At 35.6% G+C, this 17914-nt stretch overlaps 1 protein-coding gene and 1 non-coding gene across 3 annotated transcripts in view; both read left to right on the plus strand.

Moving 5' to 3' along the window:
• DACH2 (dachshund family transcription factor 2) overlaps nt 1-17914 on the plus strand; it is a 654283-nt gene that overhangs the window by 220173 nt on the left and 416196 nt on the right. The window lies entirely within an intron of this gene.
• On the plus strand, nt 1274-1380 carry LOC116748164. The gene has a single exon (XR_004348180.1). It is a non-coding gene; the product is annotated as a U6 spliceosomal RNA (small nuclear RNA).

Consider the following 17914-nt stretch of genomic DNA (forward strand, 5'->3'; position numbering starts at 1 on the left):
TAACAAAACTTGAATTCTCTTTGGTTTGAATTCTGCTATGATTTTTCACCTAGAAAACATTTTCCTCCCTATATGAAATAAGGATTTTACCACAGTAAGCATAGAAAATGAAGAACTATTTTCTAATCATTCAATAAGACATTATTCAGTATTAGGGCTGTGTTCGTCTGAAGAAATAAAGTTGTGGGGGTATAGTCTTTTTTTTCCTGAAAGAAGGGAGAACTATTTCTTGAAAAGAGACATATGGCAGCATGATACATTATTCTTCACTTAGGGAGAGGTAGTGTAATAAGACAACTTTCAGTTGTAAATAGCAGTTATGATTTAAGTAAAGACCTGTTTTTGTCCTGTAAGGCAAAATCATTATAACAGTAAATGATCACTAACTGTTCAGATATAATCACCTTATGTTGTATATGTCCCCACTACACTGCATTATTTAAAATAACATATTTCAGACATTATTTAATTAGTTGAATTGTTACAATGAATAATTAGTTATTCTAAAAATCTGTCCATATAGATTTTTTCTGACAGCTTCTTGATCATAATTAAAACCCATGTAGGTTTTACAGGGTTCGGAGATGGAGGATTTGAAGAAAGCTTGTAAAACTAACAAGCACTGAATGCTAGAGCATTGGACACATTGAATATCAGTTGTTTTGCTAACATTGTTAACTGAACCTGATAACTCATGACAGATATTTTTCGTTCAGAACCAAACTCAAATACTTTTCCTCAGGGTTAAATTGCAGCCAGAGAGAGTGACATTACACACACACACACACACACACACACACATACACACACACACACACACACACTTAATCTTCTATTCTACAGTACTATTTACTCCCATTCCAGATACTAAACATACTGCCTCTTATAGGAATGTTTTACATTAAATTTATATGACAAAAGTAATACACACTTAATACTATTACCTGTTGGGGGAAATCAGGATTTTGAAAATTGAAGAGGATGATGGGAATAAAAGGCAGATATTGTTTTCTGATAGAATAAATTCACTATTATTGCTGTCTTTATATTCCAACTAATGTTCAGCAACAAGTTAATACCCAATGGCAATTGACATTAAGACTGGCTAATGGTCAATGTTTGATATATGTAAAAGCACAGTTTATACTAAACCAGCTGTATGTACCATGGAAAATAGTATATAATTAGAAGATACAATGTTTATCTCATATATTCGTGTTGGTTTTTTTCCTGCTTTGAACACTAGCTGGATTCTCAAGCTAGTTTTGATTATGTGTTTTTTTTTCTATCAGCACATATACTAAAATTGGAATGATACACAGAAAGATTAACATGGCCTCTCTACAAGGCATGCACATTTATGAAACAATCTTCACATTTGTCATACTCATCTTTAAGAACCAGATCAAATGCCACCCCCTTTGGTCTCCTCAGAATGAATATTTCTCTCTTTTTGTCCTCGAAATGCATTGTTTATGCCAGTATTTTAGTCCTTAGTGTACATGTATATTTTTCTTATTATATTTTGAGTTCTGACCATGTATAATGCATCTTTATACTCCCCACAATATCTAACACAGTGCCTTGTGCATAGTGGGCACTCAAAACATCCTTACAGAGTTGAATTTTTATGAGTCATTTGCTGAACATTAGCTGCAGTATGCACATGTGCAAGTACACAGACTTATAACTTATATAAAATAAATGAGAGAAGATCATTTAAATTTACCAGTTGCTCTAAGTTTTGGAAGTTTTCTGGATGTCTAAACGATAAAGGAATTGGTGACAGATTTTAGAAAGAGGGGAGAAGGCATTGCGTATGAAAGGAGAAATGTCCCTGGTTCAGGCCTCACTTTTTAAAGCAAGCAGTTGTTTGGAATTCTAAAACAATTATACTGACTATTAAGGAATAGGTTCATGTAAAATATTGTGGCAGTAGCTGAGCTTACCCCATTATGTCATTTGGGTTCTGTGTTTCTTTTTCTTATATATCGTGTCTTATAAGTGTACCATTTTCCCTTTGGGACTACTAGAGTGACCTCTTTTCTCAGTGTGTATAAAAAGTTAAAGGTATCTTGTAACAGCTTATAGCTCATGGGGAAAATGTGTCTTTGCATCTGTTTGCTTGTAGACATTGTGCTATTAAAGAGTTGCCATTTTTTCCCCAAAAATAGTATTTAGGAAAAAACACAGTCTGGAAAAGTTATGGGCATTTTATTTTCACCACATCTAAAGCTTTCCAAGTGTTCTGAATGAGCCACTGCACACTTTGATATTTTCACCTTCAAGTTTCTATGTGTGTATGTGTATCTATGTATTATGTATGTATGCACACACACAGGTATATATTTGTTACATTTTTTTTACCTTTCTCAAATATGCCATGCTAAACAAATGGTTGCCTTCTATCAACTTGCAGAGAATATTAGCTTAACTGTTTTGACTGGTGATGCTGAAGCTCAGCAACGATTCTGTATCTTTACTGCAATCTTAAAACTTGCCATGAGCGGAAGAAGGATTGTTGAATTGCCACCACTATACAATTGCACCAAGATTAAGTAAAATGTTCATCTCTGTCGAATTTAGCTGAATAGAATCCATCAAACCATGGTCATATTTTTCTAAGTGTGCTTGGAGCTCTGTGGATGTGCAAATGAAGGACCATATGGAGGTGGCTTTCTCCAAGGTACCAGTAGGTATGGTTTTGTGGGTTGCACGTGCCTGTTGGCACTGTTGGCAGTTCAGCACCCTGGGAAAGGCATTGCTTTCAAATATGAGTAATTGATGAATTGTACGTAATATGCAAATGTGAATGCATAAGTCTCCTGAATGACAGCTTAATTTATGTGAGCTTTTAAGATTAGATTTTAATTAAATATCTTCAAAGGCACCCTGACTTATTCAGTTTTTTGGCTGCTGTCTTTAGAAAGAAGTGAGGGAAGGTTTAAATCAAAATTTTACACACACTATTCACATTTTCCAACTAAGTGGTCATTGTTTAATAGAAAAATCAAGGTATTTAAAGCAGAAAAGCATTTGTCTTTAATTATAAGAACACTGCCATTATATTACAATGGTTGCAGTTTGTCATATATGATAGATAGATATAGAAAAATATATGTGGTTTGAAAATTAATGTCTTAAACTTTAAATGTAATTCTTAAACATATTTCAGATACTACCATATATCTTAGTATGCCAAATTGAACAATGGTAATTGTGGATAACACTTCTTAGTATAGATTGTTGGGATAGTAATACTGTATATCACCTCCTACATGTTATTATCTTAAAATTACCTAAAATAAAGAGTCAATGGAGACAGAGCTGACTACCCACCTTTGCTCTTAAATATGTAGTGTGTATAGATGTAGCTGTGTGTGTGCATAGTTTTAACCTCTGTTTAATAATAGTATATCAAACTTTATGTAATATGAAGATTAGGATAAAAAGGGTAATTAAAAATCTTTGAAATTTTCCACTTAATCTTTCTAAGTGATCAGATTATGAATTAAAAGGATATAAATTTAATAGGTCCACTTAAAGTGTGTTGTAAGTGCTGTTAATTCTTTTAAAATATAGCACAGGGAACTCTACTTAATGCACTGTGGTGACCTAAATGGGAAGGAAATCCAAAAAAGAGGGGATATATATATATATGTATAGCTGATTCATTTTGCTGTACAGCAGAAACTAACACAACATTGTAAAGCAAATATACTCCAATAAAAATTAATTAAAACATATTTCAATTTATTTGTAGTTTATAGTAAATCACATTGCCCATAAGTAATAAATTTTATAAATCTCGACCAGTTATAGGCTATGCCTAGTTTTCACCTATTTTTCCTACATATTCACTTTCTCTTAATTTGCATTGAAAAGCTTAATTGTTGACTACAGAGAAGTGGTATCTATATGTCTTTGCTTGAATATGCTTTTCCTTTAATGTATCATTGTAGTGGTTAATTGAACAAACTCTGGAATCATACTTCATAGGTTCCAAATCCCAGCTCTAACACTATCTGTTGTGTGACTTTGGGCAGATCATTTAACTGTGTTTAAGTTTCAGAATGTCTGCCAGAATGTGGTGACAATATAAATCACTTAGAAATGTGCGTGTTACTTGGTAAGCCCCATGCAACTTATTGTTATTATTTATTTTCACTGTTCCCATCATACTCTCATTTTTACCTTGCAGGCCTGTCTCCTCTCTGGTCCCAAGACAGTTTCATTCTTATCTCTATGATTTAGTCTGGAATGGGTGTACCATGCATCTTCTTGTCCAGGTCCCATCCAAATTGAGACCTGGCTAAGGGCTCCTTTCCTCCATAAAATCTTCACTGACTCCTTCCTCTGAAACAGCTCCACTTTTTCTTAGTTTTCCTCTGTCACAGTCTTTGTTGTTTAATCATTTCCTAATCTCTTTTGTTTGCACCAGATTTACAGTTGTGAAACCTATAGTCCACTTATTTGGTTTCTGTCATGCAACCTAAAAATTGCTCCTAGTGTGAAGTACTAGCCCCCTTTATCTTTTTTGCCTTTATCCAAGTTTGGTAAATCGTGGAGATGCAAGATGTATGAAGCCTCAGGTGAGATGAGATGACCAGGCACAACTCAGCCCTTCAGGCCCTGCTTATTCTATTCTGTTATGGTTGAGTTTGTTTCTTCCACTCTGAGGAGGTGCTCTTTTGTTTATCAGAAATTAAGGAAGGGTCATTTGTCCTACACTAGGTCAAGAAATACATGCATATGATATAGTGGATTTAGAGTCAGACAGATGAGACCTACAATTTGGATCTCTTGACTGGCCTTCAACAAGTTAGCCTTTCTGGGGGTTAGCTTCTGGTCTTAAAATAGGGATAATAGTACCCATCTTATGGAATTACTCAGAGAATTAAATTAAGTTGATGTGAACTTTAGCATAATACTCAGCACAGAGTAGGTGTTCATTTGTCAGTACTTTTCCTTCCTTTTAATCATCCAACAACAGTAACAGAACTCATAATAATGGGCTATGCAATGGAATTAAAGCTCTTCCTTAACTGAGATCTGGGAAAGGAACAGTGGAGAGTTTGTCCAGGAGCAGTATGTGACTAAATTTTCAAATTTCTTCTCTGCAGGGACCAGAATGCCTAATTTTAACACATACTATTATTTTTTAAAGGAAATAAAAAGGACCAAAATCACGATGCAGCTGTTTAGGATTTTTCAGTCAGAATATGGACTTAGGTTTTTCCAGGTCTCAGAGAAGACAAACTTTACTCCACTGTGGGCTCATAATTGGATTCACTTTATATATAATTTCTCTGGCTGTAGTCATTTCAACTCTTTGAAACAGCCTATTATATACTCTTTCCTGTTTGTTTTTGTGAACTGGGTATACTTTTTCTGTAGTCTAACTCAAACTACATTTGTGTGTAAGGTACTATGCCAGGAACTGTGGTGGGCTCAATGATGAAATCGGTAAGCCTCACACAAAACTGGCCATGTGGGCCTAATATGGTGAGGAGATCTTGCAGAGCACTTTGCACTAGCTGGGGTCTCACTAAATATCTATTTAATTTGCTATTTCAATTCCTAGAGAATAGAACTCTTTCATACAGCATGCATGTAAAACTGTTTACCTGTATTCCTTTTTCAAGCTCACTTTTTTTTTATAAATGACAGTTCTATATTGAAAATACTCAATGACAGTTTAGGTTAAAATTTTCTCTTTCACACCATAACATACATTTTAGTAAAAATAACGTTTTTTTTTTTATTTTTGCGGTATGCGGGCCTCTCACTGTTGTGGCATCTCCCGTTGCAGAACACAGGCTCTGGACGCGCAGGCTCAGCGGCCATGGCTCACGGGCGCAGCCACTCCGCGGCATGTGGGATCTTCCCGGACTGGGGCACGAACCCGTGTCCCCTGCATCGGCAGGCGGACTCTCAACCACTGTGCCACCAGGGAATCCTAACTTTTTAAAAATAATAAAATGTCTAATTATAAATTATCTCTTAATTAAAACCATTCTTATCAACTACCCGTAAATTAGAAAAATTAATTGTGATCTTTGTTATAAAAGAAAAGCACACAAAGTTTTTTTCTCCATGGGGTAAAAGTTGTAAAGTATTTTCATATTGCAACCACTACTCAGATAGTACAAATAACATAGGAGTTTAAAGTCAAGCAGACCTGATTTTGAATTTACTTACTAGCTGTGTGACATTAGGCTGGTTATCTGATCTCTATGAGCCTCAGATTCCTAATCTGTAAATTGAGGACAATAATATCTACTAGCAGAGTTTTGGTAGTTATTATATATGTTATATCCATATATCTATATTATCTATATCTCATTCTATCCATCTATCTCTCATCTATCATACTTTATATATCACACTTTATATCTCAGTGTTTCCATATACTTTTGCTTGTATACAGTCAAATTCAACTCAGATAATTATAGACATGCATCATTTTTAATAGTCCAGATTGGAAAAATGAAGCAAAGGAGAAATGCTTAAAGGGATTATAATGATTATTATGGAAAGATCCATGAGCTGGAAATCAGTAAACATGGGTTGCAATCATGGTTTCTTTCTAACTAGCTGTGTGATCATAGATAGGCAAGCCATTTCATCTCTTTGAGCTTTAGTTTCCCTATGTGTATGAGGAAGAATTTGCACTGTCTCCTAAGGTTCCTTATAGCTTTAACTTTTTAGGATTCTTTAGGTTCTTTGACTCTTCAGTTAGCATAGCATGGCAAGTCAGTGTGTGGGAACAAGATTCAGATTGCCTGGACTCTAATCTCAATTACCCAATATAACAGCTGTATGACTTGGGAAAGTCACTTAATCCCTTGAGCCACAGTTTCCTGATCTTTAAAATGAGCAGGACAATAATCATATATACTTTGTAATGTTGTTAAGATTATTAAATGATTTGACATACATAAAGAACTTAGAAGAATTCCTGATACATAGTAAGTACCCACTAAAAATTACATGTTATTATTACACAAAACTGCAGAGGAGGTATACTAATGAAATATGTCCTGCTAATCTCACATCTTGATGATGCAAGCATGTATTCATAAGGCCAGTGAGTATAGCCAGTAATCCAGCAGGATAGTTCACCCATCTATTTCAATATTGAGATCTTACTTTGAATCTGTACAGAACTGAATAACCTGTATTTAGGTCTAATATTATATTTCCCTATAGTGTTAGATATCCCTTTGTGAATTCATATCTTACATTTGTAAAGTACTTGAGAGCAAAATTCACATCTTATACTTTCTATTGTCCCTCATTCAGATCATCTGACATTGGACCTTACCCCTAGTAGATGCTCATGAATAGTTAAGTGATGATACAGGTTTTAATCCTTCCCAGAGTAGCTGCATTAAGAAAACTCCACAGTTCTCATTTTAAGTTTAATATGACTCTAGATACATATTTATGGAAGAATGCACCCTGAATCATGATGAGCAAATAACAATATTGGGCAGTATGGATCATAAAGATTACAGATGACCTCACTTCATAAATTACATTTTAGGCTAGACTACTTTCACCATCACATTTCTGACTGATTTTTTCTGAAATAATGTATCCTTGTATATTATATTTCTAGATGTTAAATGCTCACTGTTGTGCTATAAGATTGGAAAAATATTCTTATTGTTAGAAGAAGAAAATTCTGCTGATTAAAAGAGAAAGTCTCTTTAAATCTATTCTTTATAATTATTTAGAATGTTTACTTAGTATGGTTTGCATGAGGCTTTAAAACAAATAGACTAGAAAATTACTAGAAAATAGCCTCTTCGGGCAACAATATTTGCTCTGTCATTAATGTTTACTTAAGGAAAAGCTATGTAATTAAAGTCAGGAAGTCACAGTATACTTTAGAAGGAATCTTAGACTCTTTTTGCCTGCTACCATTTGGACATAGTTGCAGAGCACATCCATGTATTCTGTTATTCATTTTGCAATTTATTTCCTTTCCATTTGTTTTAATTTTCAGAACACTCACATTACGTGCACTGTAAAATGGAGACAAGTTGTTTTGCATTCTTTGTTCCTAAGTAGAAAAAATAAGTACAGACATCTCCTTAAAATATTGTATGTCTCATTCTAAAAACAAGCCCAGGCTAATTTTGTAGAATGCAATAGTGAATGAAAAAGGGTAAACTTCCATTACTGATCCCTGTGCTGGGGGCAGTTGTGGATCTTAGAGCAATGCACCATCACTGGTCTCATAATCTGGAAGCAATACAGGAGATGGCTCTCAGAAACAAAAATAGAATGTCAGATAGTCTGATTATATCTGAATAATAATGCCAAGAAATGTAATGCTGGTTACCAGCAATCGACCTAGGTCAAGTTTGTTCATTTCTAGTAGAATCAGACCAAACCCAGATACTTCAGTCCCTTTTAGTTATCCGAGTTTGAGGTAGCTATGTGCTGGATAGGTCCTATAATGATTTTCTATGGCTTAAAACTCACCTTTAAAAGAAATTCAGTAGGTCTGGAGTAAGGCCTAGGCAGTTGTAATTTTTAAAACCTCACAGGTAATTCTGATATGTTTCCTGGATTGAGAATCACCAGGTTACTCTTTTCTATGACAAAAATTGTCTCCCGGGCTTCCCTGGTGGCACAGTGGTTGAGAGTCTGCTTGCCGATGCAGGGGACGCAGGTTCGTATCCCGGTCCAGGAGGATCCCGCGTGCCACGGAGCGGCTGGGCCTGTGAGCCATGGCTGCTGGGCCTGCATGTCCTGAGCCTGTGCTCTGCAACGGCAGAGGCCACAGCAGAGAGAGGCCCACATACCGCAAAAAAAAAAAAAAAAAATTGTCTTCCTTTTCCATTTTCTTCAGGATGAACTGCTTTCCCAGTGAGACTATAAATTAAGTGAGCAATGGTTTGCTGTAATCATTAGTCTTAACACTGGTAGATTTTTATAGGTAGTGAATTGTAACCCATCTCTTATAGACGTAGGCAGGTCCTTTCAATTGATGTGTGTGTGTATTCATGAATACAGTTGTATGTGACTTGATTTGGAGGATTGGAGTTGAAGACCATTAGCTAAAATAGTAACATAAAATACGTTAAAATCAGCCTAGATACAGAAATAAAATCCAAGTAGAAGCAAATTGAGTTTCTTAATATGTATTATGCACTCAGTAGACAGAAATCCTTAGAATACAGAATAATTCCACAAGAAAATACAACTATAGCCTAAAATATAAAATGTTTAGTCAACCAGTCTGTCTTCTGGCTATTTGATGTACACAATACCTTGTACTCCAGATGTTTTACTTACATGAACATAACCATTGTACAGGACAAACTTCTTAACAGGATAACTGAATTTCTCATTACTCATGTAGGTATTTTGTTGCAATACAGTTGCCACTTCAGAATGTTAAATCTGTTTTTAAATACAAGGATCCCTAATTTCTTTACAAGACAAACTCTATGCACAATGATGTCACTAAGAGTGACCATAATCAATATTCAAATAATGTATACAATAATACAAATATTTCATTTAACAATGTTTGCTTCTGTATGAAAAAAGAAACAAACCTTTATTTTGGCAGCAAGCATTTCCAAAGGAAGCAAATGTTTTAGTCACTGTGGCCAAAATAAATGTTTTCTTTAAGGCTGTTAAGGCAGCCAAATGTTTTCATAGCATTTTCAAAATGTTTCCACCCTTTATTTTCACAAAGAGAGTCTCTCTGCTTCCCACCCATCACCCTATGGAAATATTTTGAGAATGTAATTTGACCATGAAAACAGCAAAAACATTTTGAAAATGTTGTCTTTGCAAGTGTTAGAAGGATGCTCTCAAAGTTTAAGGAAGTTTAAACAAAAATGACAGTATAGTGCAGTTGAAAGAATACTAGAAGCGATGGAAATAGATACTGGGTTTGACTCTGTAGCTTACTTGTTAGGTCATCTTTAGCTGATCACCTGACCTCTCTCAGCTTTCAGTTTATTAATCAGCAAGAGGAGGGAGTTTTACTAAATGCCATATAATCTGCATTTTGCATTTCAGTAAAATATCTATTGAATACATTGGGACAGGCAGGGACCTGGGACCTGGGACCCATTGCTGCAGTGCTGCAATGCTTGCACCTGGACAAATCTCTCCTTGAGCAACAAAATACAAAGAAACTATAGGGTCTAAAAATAACTGTGCGCATGCCCAGTTGGGGCAAATTCTAGACAGAAAGATACAAAAGACTAAAAAACCCAACTGCCACTTCTGAAGAGCCCAAGGCAAAAACTGGGTGTTGGGAGCAAAAGCAGGGTACTGTGCATGACCCCTGCACACACCACCACCTAAGGGGTGGGCACACCACCTAAGCCACCCCTCCAGCCTGACCCCTGCACACACCCCTACCCTCACCCCATATAAGGAACAAGCTCGCCCCCCCCACTCAGGGAGCCAGTGAGTGAACAAGGGAACCTGTTACTTGTTCTTGCTCCCCCCCTGCTGCAGCAGGGGCCCCAATAAAGCCTTGCCTGAATTTCTTGTCTGGCCTCTGGTCAACTTCTATTGATTGGGGAAGACCAAGAACCCTGGTCAGTATCAACATGAGTCTTCAGAGATCTAAGTATCTTCTATATTTTTAAATAAAACGCGACCCATATCATAATTTTATTTTTATAATGGTAAATTCTCTTGCCCTTGTGTTTTATTTAAATAAAAACAAAGAAACAAATAAAACAAACATAGTATTCTGAGACCTGAGTTAAGTATTTCCAGTTTTGTGTAGGTACTATAAACCTGAGCAGCTATGGATGGTTTCAAGTGTTTTCCAGCACAATACAACCGTCTCTAAAACCAGTTTAAATGATTTTCCTCTTTGCCTCAGTTTCCCGGACTGGGCAAGCAAAAATACCTGCATCTGTCTTAAGTTTGATAAAGAGAAAAAAAAGTGAATATAAACACTAAATGAACCATGAGTAGTATTTTTTTCGTTCTGTCACTGTGGTTTAAAACTTTAGGCTGCTTATGGAGTTCTAAGGAGGTTTAACTCAGACAATATGGATAAGAAATTTGAGAAAAGCAAAATATGATGCTCATTATGTACTATACTACAGTGAAAGAAAAATGTTATACCAATTAAATAAACTGCATCAATTTAACAGTTCTAAGTTTCTTAATTACAACACTACTACCCATAATAGCTGTCAAGTTGTTAAGCACAATTATTAAAGACTGTGTACCAGGCACCACTCTGCAGACATACTTTGTCTCTCATGTGTGCTCATGTGTGTGCTTGTGTGTGTGTGTGTGCTCGTGTGTGTGTGTGTGTGTTTTCTATAACTCTGAGAGGTAGGTGTTAATAATTCTAATTTGCAGATTAAGAATCGGAGACACATAGAGGTTAAATGACTTGCTTAGTATCAAATCACTTGCCTAGGTACAGCTGGCAATAGGCTCAAAACCTGATCTACATGATACTAAAGGAATTAAAACATCTGTGTTTCTTCGTCATACAACTGCTGCAACTAACAACCTTTATAATAGTAATGCGATAGATAGGTGAAGGGTATGAGCTGGGCAGTTTCATCAGTTCCTAGAGACCTTTTCTCTTGGACTTTAGAATGATACTAAGACAGAGGCAATCTTGATTGTCCTGACAAATGATCTGTCCAAAGCAAGGCCCCAAAGTCAAACTCTGGTCATAATTCTTGGAGGTCTATTTCATGCCTTTTGACTTAGAAGGCCACAGGGTGCTTTCAGCCCGTTAGTGTGGCCTAAATGGAGAGGGTGCTAGCCCTGCTCTAGTACGGCCATGGATGTTATCTCTGCCTAATTCTGAATGGCAGTGAAATCCATATGGCTGCAGGTGAGCAAATAGTATAACAAACTTATAGGAAGATGTAGCCGTGACATTTTGCATACATGGAACAAGGCTTTAGCAACTGAAGAAAGGTATCTGGAGGTGCATTTTAAAAATTTATTTGTTTGTAAGGACTGCTCTTGATTTATAGTTGTTCCTAAATTAGAAATTTTCCTTTCTGGGTCAACTTTTAAGACTCACAAATAGTGAGTGACTGCTAATACCCCAACAATTTTTTAGCATCAATAATGTATGTAAGTAAATATAAAGATGCAGGGATCCTCAAGGAACTTGAAATACAGCTAAGGAAATAAAACATTAGTTAAATTTTACATTGGAGAGACGTGAGCACATCTGACTAAGATATAAGAAATGTCACAATGAAGATGAGTGGAATGAACGAATAAAGTAACTTCAGAGCTGTGATTGGGCACCTAACTCCCAACCTCAACATCTTCCAATCAATATGTTTAATCTTGTATTTTTTTCCGGAATAAGCCACTATGCGTATTTCTTTTCTACCGCTGAATCACCAAGTGACACCTTTATCTCTCTTGGTTTCATCTTGTCTTTTTCAGACTCTTTTTTTAATATCAATGAAATTAGGTTTAAAAAACAAAGATCATTTGATGCACCAATATTTACAGATGACTATATATATTCTAGATCAGTGTTGTCCAATAGAAATATGATGAGCCACAAATGTGATCCCCATGTGTAATTTTGTTTTCTAGTTTCCACATTTAAAAACTAAAAATAAATAGGCAAAATTAATTTTAATACATTTTATCAATCCCAATATATCCAAAGTAATATCACTGCAACATGTAATAATATAAAAATATTAATGATATATTTTACATTATTAATTTTTTGTACCAAGATTTCAAAATCCAGTGTGTATTTTAGTTACACAACATCTCAATTTGCACTCACCATGTTTCAGGTGCTCAATAACTACAGGGGGCTACATAATATTATAAGGCATATTTTGATGTATATATTTCAGCTGTAATTATTGTTATAATTAAAGAACAGTTTAAATGAAAGAAGTGCAATGCTTATAAAAGCTAGAACTATGATAAACTATTTCTTCAATACCAAAATCCATTCTTATTAAACAGGCAAATAAAAGTGAGTGACCATAGTTTTAGCATATGGCTGAACAGTGACACTGCAAATATAGTTTGCATTACAGGTAGATGATTTACGGAAACATTGATAGCTAGGTTGCTAGCATAGATATGGTATTAGCATGTTATTAGCATTAAATGTTTTGGAAATGCTTTTAATTGCTGAACATCACATTATCTGTACTTTCCACCATGGGAACATAAATATTGTGAATCATTCCTTAGAACTGTCCCTGCTTAGGAGACTGGCAGTTACTTAGCAGTCAACTTAGACTTTGTTTTTTATGTTGGATTTTTACTTTAGGTAAGAATCATACTTGTTTTATAGTTATGACTTGCCATGAATTATCATGAATTATCACTAAATATGGAGATGGCCTAAACCAATTTATTCATATGCCAATATTTTCTCTTTAGCACTTGAATGTATACTTTTTGGCCTGCCTGTTGAATAGCATTTTTCTCAAAAGTGTATAAACTCAAAGTCTGAAATATTAAATCAATTTGTTCTTGTCTTTGTCACTCCAAATCTAGTCAATTTTGATTTATATATTACTTATAAATATTTGTTTCTGGTTAAAGGCTGATAACTTACTTGCTTTGTGTTTCTTTGCAGATATATATTATACTTAGAGAGCTTTAAAAAATCATCACCATTTTAAACGTTTACATCATATCAAAAAATTAATGTTAAAAAATTTGATGTATTAACATTGTACATTAACTACCAATGTGTACATAGGCAGGTTATTTCTTTTGAAATATCCTACTCAGATTACAAAAAACAATTTTGGATTTGAAATAGTTAATTTTAACTGGAAGTAAGGACATTGTTGCTCAGAATGCAGTTGGTTTAGTTTGCTACCCATTTACCTTTGTGTATAGTTAATGTACAGAAAAGAAGAATTCTTGATAATGTAGGAAGATCCAATAAAAAAACCTCAAGACTCCTAAGGGTGAGAGTTGCTATTGAATTCTTCATAAGCCATGCTGACTGTTATTGCCCCCCCCCATAAAAAGACAGGAAAATTTGACCCATATGGAGGCAAGTGAAGGCTCCTTGGTATTATCCCAAAGATCCTATAATATTAAATAGAAGGAACAGAAGTCATTTAAGCTGACATCTTCAGCTTACGAATATAGAGGAATGGTGTCCAAGGGGTGGGGTAACTCACCCAAGATTGTGGAGATTATAATGGCAGTTCCAAATCTGTTGTAATACTCTTATGCTTCAAAATATGCTCATTTCCAGGACTACTAAATGTTTAAGAAAATAGCTTTCCATATCTTTTGGTATATAGATTTGTTTCTCATAGTTAAATTTTGCTAAAATCAGATACTTTACACTGTGTTTCTTCATGATTTTTCATTGCAGATATAATAGTTTTATATTCAATTATATAAAATATGAAAATGGCAAGGCCAAATGAAGAATTATTTGATTTAGAAAACATGATCACCATGGTTTCCTTTCAGAGAGTTATGTTCTGGTAAATGTTTAACAACTGGCTGCGGGTTAGGGTAGGAGTGGAGCCCTGATTTGTAGTATTGGCTGATTTCTGTGGTGTAAATAATCCCAGCACGGCCTATGTCAAGCTACTGACATGAGATCCTCAATGTGAAGTTAGGAGTTGATGCACATAATTGGTGCTCGAAAGCTGGTAAAAATTGGTTCCGGCACATCACTGCTTTCAGAGCCCAAATGACAGACTGGTGATCTGATTCAGGGTCTTTTTTTTCACTTAGGTTCTGAGTTTTAGTTTATATACTTATACACTCACTGATACATACATTTGACTTCTGAATTTCATGATTCTGTCTGTATTCTCTTTCAACCTGATACCGACCAGGGTTCTTGGCCTTCCCCAATCAATAGAAATTGAGGCCAGATAAGAAATTCAGGCAAGGCTTTATTGGGGCCCCTGCTGCAGCAGGGGGGGAACAAGAACAAGTAACAGGTTCCCTTGCTCACTCACTGGCTCCCTGAGTGGGGGGGGGGCGAGCTTGTTCCTTATATGGGGTGAGGGTAGGGATGTGTGCAGGGGTCAGGCTGGAGGGGTGGCTTAGGTGGTGTGCCCACCCCTTAGGTGGTGGTGTGTGCAGGGGTCATGCACAGTACCCTGCTTTTGCTCCCAACACCCAGTTTTTGCCTTGGGCTCTTCAGAAGTGGCAGTTGGGTTTTTTAGTCTTTTGTATCTTTCTGTCTAGAATTTGCCCCAACTGGGCATGCATGCAGTTATTTTTAGTTCCTTATAGTTTCTTTGTATTTTGTTGCTGGAGATGTGTGTCTCAGTGTAAGTATTGCAGTACTGCAGCAAAGGTCCCCAGGTCCCAGGCTGTCTCAAACCCAATATCCATCGCTTTGGTAATGGATTACTATTTCTCCATATATTAAAAATATTACCTTGAGTAGTAATAGATGCTTGCTCATAGGAGGATGTAAACCTTAACATTAATCAGGACATTTATTGATTAAAAACAAAACAAAACAAAAGGAATTCCCTAACACTACAAGTAGCAATATTTGAGCAAAACCCTCATGTCTTTGACTTTGACGTGAGGTCCTAAATAATATGACATACTTCCTCTAAGAACATCCTTTATTCATATCCCACACTACCATTCACTCCTTCAAGGAATGAAGTTATAAAAAAAACAATGCCATTTAAAGTAGAAATCTTGAAAAATAAACTATGAACTTCCAGTGTAATGTTTCAGAGGACGGAAACATCTTGTATTCATTGCAATTTATCTGGAACACAACTTACTTAGACTTTCTGTAGTACTCTTAGTCAGAGGTGATTAACCACCAATTTTAGAGCACTGACAGTTGCACAATGTTAATGTTTAATTAGCTAAAGGGAAACACCTGTAGTGTGGAGGAAGAGAGTAAGATTAAACTATATGCATTCAGGTTGTAACAAAAGGCAAATTAAATGAGCGTACTATTTATCTTCAGGGAAAACATAGTTGCTAAATTGTTGGACAGCCCCAACTCATGGGAAGTACAAGCAGTGAGTAACCTTTTGCATGTATATTTTGTTGCTGGCTTTTTATCAGTAAATTCCAATGAGGAATGTTTGTGAGTTTTCCTGTCCTTCCAGCACAAAGGCAGGCTGATTTTGTTTGGGACGTTTAGACAGATCTATCACACCTTCGGTTTAATGTTTCATGCCTTGCATTTGACATGTTACGTCTCACCCAAAGAATTGGTTTGCCTCCCTTCCCTTCTCTTCTTCATCAGCCATCCTGTATTCAAATGGAGGAGATTATTCTAAGTGCTTTCTTAACACCTTTCCTTTGCTGCTACTTTCACATTTATAATTATCCTTTTACGAAAGGATAAAAAGATTTAAAATGATTGTTCTTGGCAACAGGCCTAAGGTGAAACCCTGTTGTAGTTAACGTGTAAATTATGATGTGTGCAGTTGTGTAGATGGGTTTGTGAAATGCTCCTGTAAACGCAAGAATTTAAAGGAAGCTGTCAGAGAGTTTGTACTCTTTAACGGCTTATAGTCATTGAAAAGCATCTCAAGATATGTTATATCTGAAGGGTAAATGAATAGTTTAAGTTAAATACAACCACTAACTTTCTGGAAGACAGGAAGATAAAGGATACAATAGCCTCTCAGCAAGGGTTTAGGAAAATGCAAAACCCCTTCCTTCCTCACTGTTACTTTGAAGTTTATTTGGAATGATTAATTTTCCTGTGGCTTAATGTAAATTGAGAATTAAATAGAAACTGTGTTACCTCACTGACCTTGCTTCCCCAGTTTTCAAACTAAGCTTGTGGATGGCTTTTCTAACCAAGTACATTAGAAGCAGAACCAATCCTTTCATTTAAATAGGAAACTAAAGGAAAATACTTTTCGATTTTTATATCCTGCCAATTTTCAAAAAAGTTCTCTTTCAAAAGTTTAGATTGCAAAAAATATTCAGTGTGATTCTCTCCTGTTGCACTAATTGTAAACCTGCCACCTGTTAATTTTGGTATTTTAAGCCAGTTCTGGGAGAGTTCAGGAGCCAAATATATTTGGCTCTTACTTCTGCCTCCAAAGCTCCAAAAGAATCTCACAAAAGCGCTTCCATAGCACAGTACAAAGTATCCTGATAAAACATGAAAAATAATTATCTTTCCCTCCCTCCATCCTTTCCTTCCTTCCTTCCTTCTCTCCTAGATGATGTTTACTTTGTACCAAGAATTTTGTTAGGCACAATCAAGCACTACATATTCAATAAGCTATATAGTCCCTATCAATAAGAAATTTAGAGTTAAGACAAGTAGCTATATTCTAGTTACATCTAATTTTTTTTTTTTACAACAGGCAGAGTGGGACAAGCTGATAACTTTACCATGGTGCTGAGATGAATTTAATTTACATTCATACAATGCCTGAAAAGATGAAAGTGTTGTACACATGAAATGCAAGGAAATGCCTTGCTGTTCCGAACATAGAAGGAGCGTTAGAGTGAGGGTTATCATCAGCTCTTTTGTGAGGTGGATATTACATTGCTCTCAGTACACCCCACTGATGGGGTTAACTTGCCAAGAGTGTTTAAGAATTTTAAATCTTCTGTGGTTTTGACCTTGATAAATGTTATTTTTTTCCCAAAAAGGAGAAGCAATCAACAGCTTTCGCTGCTTAGAGCAGGCTTTAAATTATATTTAATGATTATGTAATAGAAGCATGTTAGTTGAATTTATCTTGGAAAAAAATTATCAGTGATAAAACACTTCTTTTTGAAATACTTCTAATTTTAGGATATAAAAGTTTATTTCTATCTAATCCTCCTGCCTTGAGGCGAATGTTATTTTAACAGCATATTTGTTATTGTCTAGCCTGCTGTGCCAGAAAATAGCATTCTCTCAAAGAAGAAAACAACCCCCAGAAAGAGAAATTCCAAAGACAATGAATACATACACTATGAGATT

The sequence above is a fragment of the Phocoena sinus genome, chromosome X, assembly GCF_008692025.1.
Source record: "Phocoena sinus isolate mPhoSin1 chromosome X, mPhoSin1.pri, whole genome shotgun sequence".
NCBI classification, from domain to species: Eukaryota; Metazoa; Chordata; class Mammalia; order Artiodactyla; family Phocoenidae; genus Phocoena; species Phocoena sinus.